The sequence below is a fragment of the Podarcis melisellensis genome, assembly GCF_964234715.1.
Source record: "Podarcis melisellensis genome assembly, chromosome: 8".
NCBI classification, from domain to species: Eukaryota; Metazoa; Chordata; class Lepidosauria; order Squamata; family Lacertidae; genus Podarcis; species Podarcis melisellensis.
The window spans coordinates 75,616,568-75,634,991 of NC_138540.1; the positions used below are offsets into that span (position 1 = coordinate 75,616,568).

Here is an 18,424-nt window from a genome sequence, read left to right on the forward strand (position 1 = left end):
CCAGCCTCTGGATTTTATCCCACATTACTCATGCTCAGAGCACACCAGCTGAAATGAATGTACCTGATTAACTGGAAGGTTAAAAAATAATAATGAAAATTTCTACGGTCCGTTGCAAATATTCTACACTGCAATAGCAGGAAGGCCTTTTTCATCAATGCCCCGCTGCTTAAGTGCCGACAACTCAGGTGCTGCTGAGACTGGCACAGAGGCAACAACAGCAGAGGTGAAAGATTGCCCACTTGGGATGCTTCCACAGGTGATCCTTTGGGACTTCCCAGAAAAAGCAGCATCCCCGCTGGCAAACGGGCTGCTTGGACTCTGGCCAGGAATGAGGCTTCGGCTATTTGTTGCGATCTTATCTCATCCTTGTTGGCTACCTTCGCTTTCTTTTTTGCTTTTAGTGGTGTGACGATCAGGAGGGAGAGAGGGTATAAAAGGGAAAGAGAGGCAGATAGCAGGACGGAGAAAAGCGCGAGAAACCTCGAAGCAAAACCTCCGAGAAGAGGACTGAGATTGGCTGCAAAAAATTGGTCCGGCAGCAGGTAAGGAGTTGAAATTTTCTCCTGGGACTAGAATGATTTCCCTTTCTTTTTCAACTTGTTTGCGTTAAAGGAGATTCTGAGCTTCTTGCTTGGTGGGGGCGGCAGAAACAATTGTTGCTGCTGGTTGGTTGGTTTTTTTTAGCCTTTTTTCCTTTTTATTGTTATTATGTTAATTATACTATAGCTATTGTGATATTATATTATATTATCATATAGTATTATATCCAGAGGTTTTTTCCTAAAAAATGTTGAGGCGTACTCTCATTTGACCATTCAAAACCATTATTTTATAGTTCAAATCAGGGAAAATAAATACAGTAAATGGTCAGAAGTGCAAAGAACATGCATTACCTCATATTGCACAGCTGACAGTAACTTCCACATTGGCATGAGGTTGTGTGCACTAACATCTTCCTGATTCCTTTCTGGGAAAGAAAGGAAGCCGTCATGGGGGTGGTAACAACAAACTGTTTAGGGGTATGTGTACCCCTGGGTCCCACCCCCAGAAAAAAAGGACTGATCATATCGTATTGTAAACAATAATATTATTATCAACAATGATGTTCTAGAAGGCTGCCCCTTTTCCTCGCAGCAAAGGGAATAAATAACATGCCACAAGTACCGGTAGCTAGTGCTACTTTTAGAGTTTTAAGTAATTGCCCTGAAGTCAGTGCAACCGGTCTCCCTTTCGCGTGTTAATTCAATATATCCCTCTGCACAGTGCCCCCCCCTTGATGGGTATTATTCTTGAAAGAAAGCAGCAGGACGATGGCTGCGCCCCAGCACTTGCTGACGTGCAAAAATGGTATCTGTGAGCTACTTCTGATTAGAGAAACTGCATGGCAAGGGTTCGAGGCAGAGCAGAAGATGCTGGAGCTTCTCTCGGTTCTGGGTTGGTGCTGCCAGATGAGCCTGGATAGCTCAGTGGGTTAGACCATGGTGCTGATAACGCCAAGGCTGCAGGTCCCTGTATGGGCCAGCTGCCTATTCCTGCATTGCAGGGGGTTGGACTAGATGATCCCCAGGGTCCCTTCCAACTCTACAGTGCTATGTTTCTACGACTTTCCCAAGTTGCCCTTTCGGGGCTTTCCGTATCCTTCCATGACTGTGGTACCAAAGATGAAACTTCCCTTCTCCATGCACCTTAGTCCTGCTGCAAAATCGCCTCCCCATATCAATTCAAACAGACAGACAGACCCCACTGATTTATTTATTCATTATATTTATATAGCTTTCGGGACAAGATAATGTTGCTGATAATAGGTTGTCTTCAACTAACATTTACTCGGAGTAAACCTACTGAAATTAATGAACCTTAGACATGGTTATTAATTTCAGTGAGTCTATGCTGAGTAAAACTTAGTTGACAAGAACCCGATGTGGATATTTTCCCCAGTGCCGCACTTTAAGAATATTTCTGGGCTCTTTCTGCATCACTTATTTCGACCTCCTGACTCCTTTTTTCACCCCCCCCTTGGTGACGTTTCTAAAAATATTCTTTTTATTGGTGACTTTTGTAAAAGTGGCAGCGCCAGACTTGGCTAGAATATACTAGGGATATGCACAGTGCATTGGCTTATTTATTTATGAAGTGTATTATCCAAAGTTTTAGCCAAAAAAGGAATCTTCCGTGGAGTGTGAATGCTTCCTTTAGACACATCTCTAGTGGGATGAACAATTTGAGTTCAAAAGAGATAGACACCTCACACAAATATGTTTTAGGGGTTATGTGTGAATGCATGCACATATAGATTTCTGAGAGATCGACAACAGGCACAAGTCTTCCATTTTTTTGAAATACTACCAACTGCTGCTCATACAACCAGGAGGGAGAGGGCATAAAAGAAAGGAAGGAAGAGAGTTGGAAGGTGAAAAGTGTTAAGAGACCTAGAAGGGCAGAGGAAGTTTTAAACTGTCTAGCAAGCTTACATTTTCTTCGCCCGCATCTTCACTTTAGTATTTGCTTTTAGTAGTGCAAAGAACAGAAGATAGAGGGAATAAACGAGAGAAAGGAAGAGAGTTTGAAGGAGAAAAGTGTTAAGAAACCTGGAAGCGAAACCTCCGAGGAGTGGACTGAGCTTTGCTTCAAGAAATCGGACGGGCAGCAGGTGAGGAGCCGAATTTTCTCTTGGAACTATGATGATTTCCATTTCTTTTTGAGCTTGATTGCATTAAAGGAGACTCTGAGCTCCTTGCGGGGGGTGGGGGGCGGGGGGCGGGAATGGCAGAATTCTTTATTATTACTACTTTTAGTGTTGGAGAAGGCTGCCCTTCTACAAAGGGAATAAATAACATGCCGTCACGGCTGAGCTATTGCTACTATAAGAGCTTTAAGTAACTGCTCTGAAGCCAACACGGGTCTCCCTCTCAAATGATGCTGCGTGTTAATTCGACACATCCCTCTGCAGCTGCTATGAGTTTGCCCTCCTCCTCCTCCTCCTGGCACCTGTCTCTTTTCCTTTCCTTGGCACAATGGAGAGAGAAGACCTTTGGAAGCTGTCACACCACATAGTCGCTGTCCCGTCCTTCATCTTCCTCTGTTTCTCTTCCCTATTTACTAAAAAGATTTGCAAATATCCTCTGGGACCAGCAGGGCTTCCTTTTCCCTAGACTCAACTCTGTCATATATATTTTGGTGCCTGAAGTCTGTTTGTTTGCTTTTTAGAGTGCACTTGGTCAAAAATGTGTAGTTGGGAGCAGTGGTGTACCATGGGTTGGCGCCACCCACAGAGAGGAGTCCTGGGCCAGGCTGCAAGTAGGATTCTAGAATAGGCAAGTAGGATTCTAGAATAGGCAGGTAGGATTCTAGAATGCAACAACTGATTGGCCTGCAGGAAAAGACCAATCAGGCTCCAGGAGGTAAGAAGAATCAGCCAATCAGATGGGACTCATTGTGTAAATAATGTATATAAAAGCATGAGATTTGGGGGGCAATTCAATCACTGTTTTACAAGCTGCAATAAAGAGTATGAAATCACTACAGGACTCTGAGTATATTTCAGGTTGTGCCCCCTAAAAACTTGTGCCCGAGACAACCACCCCGCTGACCCCCCCCCCACGTTACATCACTGAGTGGATCTACCCTATGCTTCCTGTGATGGGATGCATATCAGCCTAACTGAGAAAGACAAAGTTGGTTCAACAGCCTTCTGAGGTCTGCCCATCTCAATGTTTTTCACTGTGGTTGCCATGAGACTTGGACAATTGCTTTGTTTTTCAGTAAAACTCTGAATTAGTTCTTCTGCAACAAAGTCCAGAGAGAACAGGAGAGTGTGAGCAGCTGAAGTGAAAAGATAAACTATCCTGTCATCAAACAACTGTTTGTCAAGGATCTTGAGGAGCAAGTAAGTCTTAACAGAGGCCCTTCAAAGTCTTTCCCTCCCAGCCTGCTTTCCCCTTGCTCAGCAGGCAGCCTTGCGATCCTAATGATGTTTGATCTTCTGCTGCTCTTGAGCTTTCCCTTAAGGTTTATAGCAGCATTGGGAAGCAAATGGCATGCTTCTGAAGCAGAGTTAGAAACCCTCCCTCTCTGTCTGCCAAGCAGTGGCAAGAGCCCATGGGGTCTGTGGTCCCTTGCAGAATTGAGACACAGCAGAGACTTAAGAAATTCACCTATTTACCCTACTTTCAGTCTGCATGGAAGGAGTCCAGATCTTACAGCATGCTCTTTTCAAGAGGGAATTGTCCCCCCACAGTAGTGCAGCCCCAGGGCATTTCTCCCAGTCAGCCTGCAGCCAGCCTGCCCAAGATGGATCCCAGTCTTTCTTCCTCCTTCTTCCTCCCAGCAAATCTTTTTCAAAACTCTTCATTTCCTGCCGCCTCAAAGAAACACCCCATCACCTGTGTAGGGAGAGACTTCAAGAGTGCCAACACTTGCCTTGGAATCTTCCAGTGTAGAGCCGCTGGAAACTGTGGTGTCTTTTTGATATATGGTGCTGTGTTTGCACACCCACCCACCCACCACCTCAGCACAAGATGGAAGGGCTCACAACATTAACACTCCAACAGATGTTAATTCCCCAAAGGTTTTCTTGCAGGGTTTCAGCACAGAGAGCAAGTTTGGTCTTTGTCTTACCTGTTCCAGATGAGACTAGACAAAGGCCCTGGTGAGGTTGCATCCAGACATTTGATGGGGGGGGGGAGCCTATCCTGTCCTTCTTGAAGCATTATTAGCTAGTCATTTCTATGGCAACACATCTGAACTTGACCAACTCTTTAGATATGTAAATGAATGCCCAACAGACTTGTCCAGATCCATGAACTTGGCCAGATTAGTTTGACCACTTCAGTTCCTTTTACTACAAAATCCAATCTTACAGTTATGAAATCACAGGCTTAGCGGGGACCCAAATATATCATTTAAGCTAGCTCCCAGTTCTAGAATCATAGGAGCCAACTCCTGGGGACAGCGGGAGGCCCCACTAGCGAAAGCGTGCCTCAGGTTAAGAACAGTTTCGGGTTAAGAACAGACCTCTGGAACCAATTAAGTTCGTAACCCGAGTTACCACTGTATGTAAAAACAAAAACAGAAAAAGCAAGGAAATTGAAAGTCTGGATTAAAAGGGGTGTGTGAAATATAAAATGGCATTTTGATAATGATGCTGTTGTGTGGACACTGAGAAGAATGTAAATTTAAGAGCAACACTGAGCACAAAAGGAATTCTTTGTAGAAATACCCACAATATCAAAATTCAGACATTTTTTGCTGAGCAGAAAATATTTGTATTTGAGCTGAGTGTAAATCATCACTGAGTTTCACAGCTAGATGGGTCAATAGTATTGACAAAGCCTTTCTGAGCTCTCCCTTTTTCTTCTAGGATGAATTCATATGCAGAAAAACTTTCATTGTTCTCTGAGAGTATCCAGGCTATATTGAAAAATACAGGTGTGAATGTAGACCCCGATATATTTTTCAATATAACAATCAAGATATATGAGGAGTTTATGGAGGCTTTCAGTGATGGTGGAATGAAGGAAGCAGCTTTTGAGGTAAAAGAGGAGCTGGAGGAGTTGGAAAACACTGAGCTTCACATTGCCATCACTGGAGAGACGGGCTCTGGGAAATCATCCCTAATCAATGCTCTCCGAGGCCTGAAGGCAGAAGATGATGGTGCCGCCCCTGTAGGAGTGACAGAAATGACACTAGATCCAAAGTCTTATTTGCATCCTAACTATCCCAAAATGAAATTCTGGGACCTGCCAGGAATTGGATCCCCACATTTTTCACCAGACAGTTACCTTAAGAAGGTGGATTTCCAGCGCTATGACTTCTTTATCATTGTTGGCTCAGAGAGATTCCGATCCAACCTCATTAACCTAGCTCAGGCGATCCAGAAGATGGAGAAGAAGTGTTATTTTGTGCGCTCCAAAGTAGATTCAGATCTATACAACATGGAAAGGTCTTACCCAAATACCTTCAATGCAGAGGAGGTCCTTGAAAAGATGAAGAATGACTTCAAGGAGCAGCTTAGGAAGTGCTTCAGGGACACCATCCCTCAAGTCTTTTTGATCTCCTCCTGGGACCTTGACAAGTATGACTTCCCCCGACTGGTGGAGACCTTGGAGAAAGATCTGCCCAGCCTGAAGAGACTTGCATTCCTGCTCAGCCTTCCCATGTTTTCCCCTGAAGTCAGGGAAATGAAGAAATCTGCTCTGAAGAGCCACTTGTGGAAAATATCCCTGGTGTCTGCTGGCATCAATGCTATTCCCATTCCACAGCTTCCTCTGGCTTGTGATGCTGCCTTCTTGCTTGGGTCCATGGTTGCCTTCTACAAGATGTTTGAACTGGATGATGGCTCCTTAGCTAGGCGGGCCAGATTGGCCAGGAAGCCTGTTGAAGAACTGAAGGCCGTGATGAAGTCTCCTCAGGAGAAAGAAATTACCATCGATCTGGTTATAAAGCTAATAACCAATTATGCAAAAGAATTATTCCCGCCTTCCCTAGTTAGAAGCTTGGTAGCAGCAGGGGTGTCTTTTGTCACCACTTATTGGATGCTGTCAAGCTTCCTGGATAATCTAGCTGAGGATGCTGAAAGGGTTCGAAAGAAAGCCCTGGAACCCATAGCCCTAGGCAGAGCCCCCTTCCCAAGACCAGAAGAGTGTGAGGACCAGCTCTCTCCGTATGAACCTACCAGGACTCAGAGAACATCTTCCGAGGCCCTCCTTCATGTGGCTCCTACACAAGAGATGCAGGAAGAGTGGGATGACCGCCTCTCTCCATATGAACCCATAGGCGCCGACTCCATGGGGCCTGAGGGGGCCCGAGCCCCCTCAATAATTTTTTTTGGGGGGCTCAGCCCCCCCAATAATCTCGGGCGCCCCTCCAGCAGAGCGCCGCCGCCGTCCCCTGCCTCCTCCCCACCTGCTCCCTCGCCAGCCAGCCAGCCAGCCGCGCGCCCTAACCGGAGAGCCCCGGCTGTCCCCCGCGAGATTAGGGAATCCTTGCTGTTTCGCCGCTTCGCAGCACCACTGCCGGGGGGAATTTCCTTCCTCCTGGTGGTTTCAGCCCCCGCGAGAACAGGGGAATCCCGACCGGCCACGCCTCCGAGCCAGCCAATCGGCTGGCTGGGGGGCGTGGCTTTCCCTATTTAGGGCCGGAGCAGAGGGGGCTCGCCCTCTCTTCTCCGGCTAGCCCCCACGTTTTCGGAGGTTCCTCTGAGGTTCGATACTTGACTGGGCCGCCCCTCCCCCAGCCCAAAATGCACAGGGAGGGGCGGGCTGCATGCCTCCTGCCCTCCCTCCCGAGCAAAAGCTCCACCCAATTTCCTTTGGAGCTGATTAATAGGCGCAGCACGCTCTCCCCTATTCGCTCACGAGGAGGCGGCGCCACTTTATTTGCATATTCATGAGCTTATTTATTATTCATGAGCTTTCCCGGGCCCCCCCAATATTTTTTATAAGTCCGCGTCCCTGTATGAACCTACCTCGACTCAGAGACCATCTTCCGAGGCCCTCCTTCATGTGGCTCCTACACAAGAGATGCAGGAAGAGTGGGATGACCGCCTCTCTCCATATGAACCTACCTCGACTCAGAGACCATCTTCCGAGGCCCTCCTTCATGTGGCTCCTACACAAGAGATCCAGAGGGTGGCAACACAAGAATGGGCTTTCTCTTCCTTTGGCAGATTGACATCCGATGTCCTTTCAAATGTGTTGTGGGGGTGGGGGATAATGGGCTTGTTTTTGTTCTTGTTTTTATTACGTATTTTGTGTCTTTTATTTTGTATTTTTATGCATTTTATCCTTTCTGATTCAGGCAGTTATGATTTAGTCAAGGTTTCTCATCCTTATTTTACATTTGTAATATTTTAGATTTGTAATGTTAACATATTATAATATTTTTATGTTATTAACCTCATTTAACTTATTTTCTGTGGTGCTCAATTAAGTTCCACAGTTAAAGGAACGGAATTTGCTATGTGCCTGAAGATTCATCCTTGAACACTGATTTTTTTTTTTGTTGATATGTAGGGGGGCTAATTTTGTCATAAAGGTAACTGAGACGATAAACTGGATTTCTGTTTCATAGAACTCAAGCTTAAATTTCCCCTCTGAACAAAGCAAAACTGTTACACTGCCCTCTCTCCTCTCCCCCTTTTACTTTCAAAATCCTTTCCTGGCACTAATGCAGCAGCTCCTCTATTCTCCCTTGCTTTGCGGAAGAGGGTAATCTCTCAAAGGGACACATTCTGGGTTAGGTGGCTGGGGAGATTTGCCTGTACCACAGGGGCTAGATATTGTTTTAAAACATGGTTAAAAGTTCAAAATTAATAAAGTAAGGACTTGCTACTATTTTGAACTTCTTGTTATGGCATTTTTTTAAAAACATGAGTCTTGTTGCCTCAGGGTTGTTCAGTCTGAGGATAGTAGAGCCTACAGACTATTTGGGCTAGGAGGGATTTTGTGAGCTTGGGTTTTGCATGTTTGTGTGTGTGCGGTATTGCTTTTTTGGTTAAAATTGTTGAAATCCATGATTTGCAGGCAGCTTAGGAAGTTTGCAGTTAGAATCTCCACCACATGAGAAGGCAGGACATGAAAGGAATCCGGCCAGAGATAAGGAGACCCAGCAACAGGCCAGTGATTGGCTGAGTTCCTTATATAGGCATGACCTATAACACTGGTGTGTGTTGGAGAGTGTTAGTGTGGTGTGGTTAGTTCTGAGGAGTTGCTGAGAATGACAAGTTCTGTTGTAAATAAGTAACTTGTGAATAGACTTGTATGTTTGCTGCTGTAAATAATAAAAGAGCAAGCATCAAGTTACTAGTCAGCAGTGTTCCTGCTGGTTGTCCAGCTGGGCAATCTCAAGAGTTGCTCAACAATTGCTGCGGTACTCTGCTATACTCTGCTAAGCTGTGCAACAGGCGATAGCACTTCAAAGGTTCAGATGGTTTCCAAAAGTTTTAACAAAAACACACTGGAACATAATGGTCATGGCCCACTGCAGCAGCTCAGGAAGATGCATGGCTGGTGGTTGACACTTTATTGGCCAGAGAAACACTGGCAGCAGCTCCCACAGGGCGACTTCTTCTGCACGGAAGCCGCTGCTGCTCATTCCTCTTCAAGCCCCTCCTGGTACTGAAGGAAGGTGAGGACAGGTGACCTCACCTAGGCCCGAAGTCACCCCCCACCAAAGCAGGCTCAAAGCTTCTCAGAGCTTTTCAAAATCATTTTTCTCAGCAGCTAAAAGGCATTAGCTAAGCATCAGAGACATTCCGCTTGCTGTAACTAAAAAGATTGCAACAAAGGTAGGGAACACAGTCCATTGTTTCTCAGGCCTTTCTGATGCCTTCTGGCCTTGCTAAAGAACCACATTGCAACTTACTTTCTGTCTGGGAACCAGGCCAGAACAAGAGATTGAAACATATCTGAACACTCTGAAACCCCTTTCCTGGGAAGAGTCCAATAGTCCCAAGATAGCTTTCTGTTCATGCTCAGAGGACTCCTGAGGGAGGAGAAAGGAGGAGGGAACTGGAAAGGGGTATATATGCTTGTGCACATGACTGTGAACTTCGTGCATGCTTTTTGTGACTTATCACACTTGCTCCTTCTACCAGTTCATGGATGGAAGAAAAAAAAGCCTTTTCTCCGAAACTATTCCTTGAGTGTCTGTTGACTCCCACTTCCCTTTCCCAGGCGCAATATTTTTCCCACCCGAGGGCAAAGCCTCATAAGGCTACAGTATAGGAGATGATGGAGCAGGGGAAGGCGGGGAGTCAACTGGCCCATCCCTTGGCTGAACATTTTCTTCCTCCACCTCATCCTGCCCTAACTCTTCTTCTTCCTCCTCCTGCTTCTGGTCTGGCTCCCAGCCCCATAAACGAGAGGCTCCCTTTCCTGGGTCACCCTCCTGCCCCCCCGTCTCCTCCACATTCACAGTCCCCAACATCTATTATCTGAGGCAGGGTCAACCCAAGACGTTTTGTTGCTGGAGGTGAAGGACAAGATGGCCGCTGCCCCTCCCTCCATTCCATGGGCAGAAACCAACTGGATCAGCCACTGAATGACTTCATAACACGGGCAATGGAGCCCTGTCCTCTCCTCACACGAGGGAAATGGCCTTAGGGGACTTAGGCAGGCTGTTTCCAAAGGGGTAGCCATGTCGGTTTGTTGAAGCAAAAACAGCAAAGGCAGACCCTCCAAGTATCCATATTTTCCAGGGATGTCCCTGATTTAGAGAAGCTGCCCTGGTTTCTGATTTGATCCCGGAATGTTCCGCTTTTCCTCAGGATGTCCCTATTTTCATTGGAGAAATGTTGGAGGGTCTGGAGTTATCTGGCCCCTGAGCTGCCTGAAGGCAATCTTGTATGGGGAAGTTATTTAAATGTTTAATGTTTAATGTTTTATTATGTCTTTATATTTGTTGGTAGCTGCCCAGAGTGGCCAGCTAGCCAGCATGGCCAATGAAGTCCAAAACATCTGGAAGGCATCAGTTTAAGGAAGGCTGTAGGGATCTTCCAGGTGTCCTTTTTATTGAGCATTCATATCTGAGCTCATACTGGGGTGATTATATGTGATCCCATTTTCAATACCCTTTGCATCTGCAAATGTTTTGGGATGGTCATACTGCTTCGTTTGCAATAGGCATGGGTCCATAGTTTCCTGCTAAAGCCAGTGTGGTGTAGTGGTTAAGAGCAATAGACTCGTAATCTGGGGAACTGGGTTTCGTCTCCGCTCCTCCACATGCAGCTGCTGGGTGACCTTGGGCCAGTCACACATCTCTGAAATCTCTCAGCCCCACTCACCTCACAGTGTTTGCTGTGGGGGAGGAAGGGAAAGGAGAATGTTAGCCGCTTTGAGACTCCTTCGGGTAGTGATAAAGAGGGATATCAAATCCAAACTCCTCTTCTTCTTCTTCTGCAACTTTTTCGTAGCACAAATGTTCCTGGGTGTGTGTGTTCCCCACTTTTGTCACACTACAGAGCAAGAGTGACCTTCCAGATGGCAATAATAACTGAGTGACATTGGGGAAGTGTTGTAGAACTATTAATAGAGTGGAATGGTATCTGAATGGCCCACTATAAACAACCCCCCCATGCATTATTATTGTGTCGATGACATGTTGTCTCAAGGCAAATCTAAAAAAAATGTAGTATAAACACTGACTACTGGGAAACACTGGCCTGCGAGCGTTCCAGTTGGAGAACAGCCTTTACCAAAGGTGTCATGGGCTTTGAAGACACTCGAACTCAGGACACAAGGGAGAAACATGCTAAGAGGAAAGCACACTTGGCAAATCCACACCGTGATTAACTCCCGCCCAAAACCAATGTCCCCACTGCAGAAGGCCGTGAGGATCTAGAAGTGGCCTCCACGGTCACCTACGGACTCACTGGTAAAACCATGTTTATGGAAGACAACCTTACTCAGCCCAGAGTGATTGCCAAAGAAGGAGTGGGGGGGGGGGCTAGATAATTCACAATATTTCTCATTTATGAGACTTTCATGGAAAACTGAAAGCTGATTAATAAGTGTGGCCAGGAGATTAATTTAACCAATTAGTTTATTTCATGAAAACTTATACACCACTTGATTCTAATAAAACCTAAAAGCAGTTTGCAAAGAGAAAAAACAATAAAACCAAGAAACAATTACAGTCATGCTTTAAGATATGCAAGAGTTAAAATACTAAAACAGACTAAAATTACCTCAACTTTCTATTTAACAAATGTGGAGGCTCCTGTCTAGCTGAATGCCCTTCTTCAGCTTGAGTGTGTATGAGGGAAAGAACATTGTGAAATAGATGTTGCATGGGACTTGTGATACAGAGCTAACTCCTGTTCCTAAAGAAAAAATGCAAATGCAGCATATATATATATATATATATATATATATATATATATATATATATATATATACAGAGAGAGAGAGAGAAAGAAGGAGAGAAAGTGAATGCTGCAGCCTCCATAAATTATAACTTGAGACCATCCTTGCAAGCAGGTTCACATAGGTCACTAGTTTTTTCTAGTCTGACATCATATACAGAGCAATTCATTAGTGGACTGAAAGAAGTATGAATAGGAAAAAGTTCATTTGTCCCAAAGTCTCCTTTTGGCATTGGTCTTAATTCTTATACATTGGATAGAGATACTAATTTTAAAAAGTAACTGAAAGTTGTTATGCTGGCATTCAGATTATTTCACTTAGGATTTTTTATAAAAAATGAGAAGCCTAAGATTTATGGAATTTTTAAAATAAAAAACCTGTTCATCTGATTATTATTATTTTAATGTTTTTTGGTGGTGGTTGTTTTAAAAATGGAAACGTATAATTCACCAGATACTATATACCAAGCACTTAGTCATCATAGTGCATCTGCTTGCTGCTAAATGGACTTTTTACCCTCTGCCTCAAGAGCTTTGGACAAAACCCTCTTCGTGTCATCAGCTGCACCCGATATGCATTTCTGCAACATGAAGTAGGTGCGAAGAAGCGAAATCCCTCCGGACAGAAGGCAGCCAAAGATGGGGAAATGCTCCCAGCGGTAATATTCATAAGCCATCACTAAGAGTCCCACCAAGTCGGGCAGCACCCATAAAATGGCAGAGAACATTCCCAGGGACTGCATTGCTGCTTTAAGGGCTGTGCTTGTCTTTCCAACATGCTGGGCCAGAGCTGCAAGGGATCGATCGTCCAGGCCAAAGTCCAGGTAGCACCAGGAGCGGAACTTACTAAACAGAAATATGGGGAGAAGGAAGGGAACTGGGCTTCCAAGAGCGACCAGCAAAACAAGCCTTTTGGTCCAAATCTTCTCCCTCACAGTGGTTTTCTTTTTCTCTAAGATAGGCAGGCAGATGCTAGGGAAGCGGAGAAGAAAGGCTTGCCTCTTCAGACGCAAGAGATCGTTCTTCAGCGTTTCCTGCAGGAGGGGGAAGTCAAAGCAGTCAGCTTCCCAGTTGGAGACGATGAAGACTTGTGGGTCCCTCACTCCTTCTCTTACCAAGCACTCTTTGCAGTCCTCCTGGATGTGCAAGAGGACCTTCTTCTCACTGTAGTCAGATGGCCGTTGTCTCTTGGCGGCCGACAGGTCCAGATCTGCTTTGGTGCGCACAAAGTAGAAGCTCTTGCCCATATCTTGGATCTCACGGACCAGGTCAGAATGGGTGGAGCGGAAGCGCTGGGAGCCGACGATGATGAAGAAATCAAAGTGAGTCAAATCGACCTTCTTCTCAAAGTTGTCCTCCCCAAAAGTTGGCGTTCCCCTTCCAGGGTGGTCCCAAAGGATCACTTGCGGAAGTGTCGGGTGTGGGTAATCCTTGACTTGCACAGTCGTCATCTGTATGCCAGTCGCAGCGGCACGAGGGTCATTGGCACAAAGACCCAGCATGGCATTGATGAAGGAGGACTTCCCGGAGCCGGGCTCTCCTACTACGGCAATGTGGAGCGGAGTGCTGTTGAAGAAGTGCAGTGGTTTTGACAGCACATGTGACACAGCACCTGCCAATTGGCCCTGAGAAATGGCTACCTCAAAGTCTTCCACCATTGTGGATCTTGGTGCGCTGCAGAGAAAGGAAGCAGGAAAATGTTAAGCGACCGGCCTAACTAGAAGCATTCATTAGTGGCATGCCCTCCGTAAAATTTCCAGCGTCGCCAATATTATTATCATTTGCCAAGCAACAAAGCTTTACAGGTAGAATTATGAATGACAGAATATAGTGAAAGACAGAAACATTGTAAAAGTAAGGAATGTTAGAAGGATGTTGGAATGAAGTAATGTGGTCTTAGCAGAAATGATATAAAGAATTAGGTAAAAATTGATTTATTTTTTTTAATTGGTGAAAGATGAGAATGTAAAATTACAGTATATTAAGATAAATTATTAGGATAAAAACAAAGCTGGAAAGGATTTGCTGAAATGTCTAATTGAACTAGAATACAAAAAAGGGAGGTGTGAGGAGGTCAAGGAAATAAGCAAAGGAAAGAAAGTTATGTAAAGGTTTGAGCTGTTCTTTCTTTTTCTTCTAACTGTTTGTATTTTTGTATGGTATTTTCTGTATTTTTTATTTTATTTTTTATTTTTCTAATTTTCTTTTTGTAATCTTTAAAATTTGAATAAATATTATTTTTTTTAAAAAATAATAATAGAAGCATTCATTAGTGGCATGCCCTCCATAAAATTTCCAGTGTCTGCAATATTATTATCATTTGCCATCATTCTTCCCCTGGGGGTTCCCCATCTGGTGCCTCCCACCACTCCTCTGCTTCCAGCCAGCCCAGGACACAGGAGCAGAGCCCAAGAGCCCTGAATATAGAGAGTGATACGGAAGGGGGGGGCATGTCTTCTTCACCTTCTTCTTTGCTACAATATATCAATTTATTTCCAATTGTCAATGTCAAAAGGTACTAAAATCTATAAAATTCATAGAAAATCAACGTGCCAATTTGCTCAATTTCTCTAGGACTCCATCACACCTCCCCTGTCCTCCATAATCCCTCAAGCGAGGTGTCAAGACCCTAATCCTGACAAATCACTCTGCCAAATCTTTCCTCCAGGCAATGCCAGTACATGGACCATTGTCTTCTCATCACCGGTACTCAGGAAGTGTTTATCTGCGCATATCTCCAGCTCTGTATATTCCCCCCTCCCTCCTCCATATGTTAATCCTGTGTAACCCAACCTCTTCTTAATGTATTCATGATGTAACCTGTGTAACCCAACCTCTTCTTAATGTATTCATGATGTAACTGGGATGTATTTTGCACTGTATTCTGGGACATGGAGGGAGTTTCAAAAGTTCATGTCACCCCTTTCTCGCTGTTCAATCTCGCCTTGAACCTGTTGCGCAATAAACTTGGATCTTATGCTGCTTGCTCCTGTCTCCGGCTGAGCTCATTTTCCTCCACAGGGACCCGCGGACTTAGTCTGACGAGCTGGGTGGCAGAGCAGCCTCGCACCCAGATTTTACCGTAACAAGAGCATTACCAGCTTTCCAAAGGAATTGTTTCTGTTCTCAGATTCGGGACAGCCTCCCCCCTCCTTCTCCCCAACCTGTGGAAGGACCAGAAACAAATTCCTCACCTCTTGACCCCTCAGCAAACCTTTATTCCCCCCCTTCTCTCTTCCCCCCTCCGAAGACGTCACCTGGAGGGCTGCTGAGATTTTGTGTTGGTGTTGCTGAGGGAGGAAAGGGGGGGGGGAGTTGCATGAGGAAAGTGAGGGGGTAAAAAACCCTCCAAACAAACGGGGGGGGGGGTGAAGTGCAGAGTAGGGTCCGGTTTGTAAAGATGGCCCAGAACTGGTCATTTCTTACCCCCGCTCCCTACCATCTTCCCTTCAGGGAGGGAGAGAGTGGGATGGGAGTTTTTTTCCTTCTAATCCTGGCATCCAAGGTGAGGGAGGAGTCAGGAAATGAGATGAGGGGCTAATGAACGAGGTCTCCCTCCCCCCTCCCTCCCTGTTCCAGGTGTGTGTTGGGTAGGCAGGTGAAGAGCAGCCTGGAAGGGAGGGCTGTGTGCACCAGTGGAGAGATCTGGGATCGCCAGGTTGGAGAGGCAAGGGAGGTGTGCTGTGAGCTCTCGCTCTCTCTCTCTCTCTCTCTCTCTCTCTCTCTCTCTCTCACACACACACACACACACACACACACACAGAGAGAGAGAGAGAGAGGGAGGGAGGGAGGGAGGGAGCTCTGAGACCAGAAAGTTATCATTGTGGAACAAATCAGTATGATATGGTTTGTATGTCTGTGTATTGTTTTACACCTGAATTACATTTAAAAAAACCTGCCAAGTCAAATCAAAATGTCATTTTCTTTCCTGAAACGTTTTATCAAGATAAATTTAATACTGGATTTTCTGTGAAAGAGTTCATTACAAGGGGAAGTGCGTGAGGAATTGAATAGGTGGGGGGGGGGGGTTGGAGGAGAGACGGAAAAAAGAGCTACTTTTTCCGTGGCTAGGGGGCGCAATCTGTACGGTTCTGCCAGGGGCGCCAGATCACCCAGCTAAGGCTCTGCCTGCTTCCAAAGAGCTCCCCGCCCCCCCCCCACTCTGCCAAACCCCCAAAAGGGAAAGAGGCAGGAGGCGAGAGGAGCAGGAGGGCAGCCTCGTAGCAGCTGCAGAGGGGGATGTCGAATGAACACGCGTCACCGCTGGAAAGGGAGACCCGCGTTGATTTCAGAGCAGTTACTTACAACTCTTAGAGTAGCACGAGCTCTGCTTGCTCCCTGGTGATGGCATGTTATTTATTCCCTTTGCAGCGGGGAAGAAGGGCAGCCTTCTCCAACATCATTATTCATATGAGTAAAAATAAACGATTCTGCCCCCCCCCCCGCCTAGCAATGAGCTCAGAGTCTCCTTTAACGCAAACACGCTCAGAAAAAAACAAAAACACGGAAATCATCAGAGCCCCAGGAGAAATGCTCACCTCCTTACCTGCTGCCAGTCCGGTTTTTTTGCAGTAAAGCTCAGTTCCCTCTTCGGAGGCTTTGCTTGCTGGTCTCTTAGGCTTTTCTCCGTCCAACTCTCTTCATCGTTCTCGCTTTTATTCCCTCTCCCTCCCGGTCGTCGCACTAAAAAAGGAAAGAAGAAAGCGAAAGTACGAGCGAGGACGAGATTGCAACGCCTAGCCAGAGCCGCATTCCCCGCTAGAGGGAGCTCCAAGCAGCCTGATTGACAGCGGTGCTGCTGCCTTTAAAAGGGAAGGTCCCAAAGGCTCTCCCATGAAACTTGAAGCACCCGAGATGATTAATCCTTTATCTCTGCGGTAGTTGCCTCTGTGCCCGTCTCAGCAGCTCCCGCGTTTTCTGCACTTAAGCCCCACATGGCCCTGATTTCAGGGGGTTCTAGATGTCCCTTGGGTTTCCTTCCAGATCTGCAATTCTACGATCCTAGATTCTAGCGGCGCGAAATGTTTTGGCACCTGCAAAGAAGAAAACAGGACGGGTCCTATCGCCTGTTTCAACTGCTTTGAGGTTTTATTGCAATTAAGCAGGACATAAATGCTGAGAAATAAACAGTGTTGTTCCACAATCCTTCCTTCATGGCTTGGATGCCTGCAGCTCACGATCTCGTTGGTCTGACAGCAGCAACATCTGCACCATGATGTATTTATTGCTTTAAAAACCTCTTCCAACAAAGCTTTATGTATAGAATGAGTCAGTGCCCATCATACTTTCTAACCCCTATTAACCAGGGCCAGTGAGGACAATCATGCAGGCAGGATAAAATCTGCCACTCACTCCTGATATTTGGGTAGATCTTCTGCAATTCAGAGCAGGGCTTTGAGTGTGGCTTCTCCTGTTCTGTGGAATAGCATTCCTGCAGAGATACAACAAGAGCCCACTACCCGCAATTTCTGGAAACAACTGAAGATGTTTTCATTCCGACATGTTTTCCCAGGTGGATGAATAGGTTGCTGCCATGAGTGTCTATTTAGCATTGTTTGGAAAAATATTTACTTTTTTCCTGTGTTGTTTTAACTGCTTTTCATCTGTGTTCATTGCATTTTGTACACTGCCTTTTGAGGATGATAATAATAACAATTATAATCATAATAAATAGAAGTCCTGATGAATTTTGCCGAGAACTTTTTTAAAAAGGAAATAGCCAACTTTTTTGGGAAAGTTCTAACATTCTGCAGAGTGCAGAGCGTCTATAGAGCCTGCATGACAAGCTGACTTTGCAAACCAGGCAGGCAGGAAGGACACCAAACTTTCCTCAGAGTGATCCTAGACTGACAGCAAAGCCTGTGTCTTATCTGACACCCTCAGCCTTAGGGGGTCATAATACAGGGGGGCACCAGGCACGGGTTCCTTCAAGGGTTTCTACAGCTGCACACAGAGAGACTCGCCTTCCCTTCCCCCAGCTGGTCCTCCAGCTTCCTGCAGCCTGGGGAGCTGGAGCTCTTTCCACATTCCGACTCCGTCTATTTGCAGACTGGACAGGCAGGTAGCAGGTAGCAGCTGCATCTGCGAAGCCAACTGAGAAGTGTCTGCAGGGGGAATTTCTTGCCCCACGCCCTGAGTGCCAGCAGAGGCAATTTTAATCTGAAATCTTTTGACACCCTGTACTGCGGTAAGAGTTCACACAACCAGTCAGGACCCAGCCCAGTCCAAGAAAGGATTTACAAGGAGGAGGAGGACCTTCAGCGACCCCGTTAACTTTCGTTTTCTCAGAAATCACCTGTTTCAGCAGAGCTGTGTGTTGGGCAGGAGAGGGGGAGAGGGGAACTTGCAAACAGGATCTAATTTCTGCTCCAAGATATTAAAAACCCAAAGCTACTTTCCCTTTCAAGGTTATGCAGGGTATACAGTTGCAAATCTGTGAGGAGAATCAGAACTTACAGGGATAAACAGTTCTGTGTGTCGTCACCAGCAGAGCATTTAGTAACAAATACATGCCTGCACCAGCTAATTAGGCGTTTGTCGGAGATAAGCTCAATGGTC

At 45.8% G+C, this 18,424-nt stretch overlaps 1 protein-coding gene and 2 pseudogenes across 4 annotated transcripts in view; 1 reads left to right on the forward strand and 2 right to left on the reverse strand.

Annotated features, from left to right (window-relative positions):
- Positions 1-18,424, reverse strand: part of LOC309375187 (interferon-inducible GTPase 5-like) — a 205,941-nt gene that overhangs the window by 12,142 nt on the left and 175,375 nt on the right. The window lies entirely within an intron of this gene.
- LOC309375815 (interferon-inducible GTPase 5 pseudogene) lies at positions 263-11,343 on the forward strand (annotated as a pseudogene). The gene is made up of 5 exons (XR_014173307.1): positions 263-545; positions 2,519-2,653; positions 3,766-3,889; positions 5,363-7,040; positions 11,326-11,343. The product of XR_014173307.1 is annotated as an interferon-inducible GTPase 5 pseudogene (transcript).
- The window catches only part of LOC309375203 (interferon-inducible GTPase 5 pseudogene), an 89,330-nt pseudogene continuing 82,432 nt past the window's right edge, over positions 11,527-18,424 (reverse strand). Inside the window, exons 2-3 of one of the 2 annotated variants that reach the window (XR_014173308.1) lie at positions 16,405-16,549; positions 11,527-13,540 (exon numbers count right to left, since the gene is read on the reverse strand). The product of XR_014173308.1 is annotated as an interferon-inducible GTPase 5 pseudogene (transcript). The remainder of the gene's footprint in view (positions 13,541-16,404; positions 16,550-18,424) is intronic. The other variant, XR_014173309.1, reaches the window with a different exon arrangement.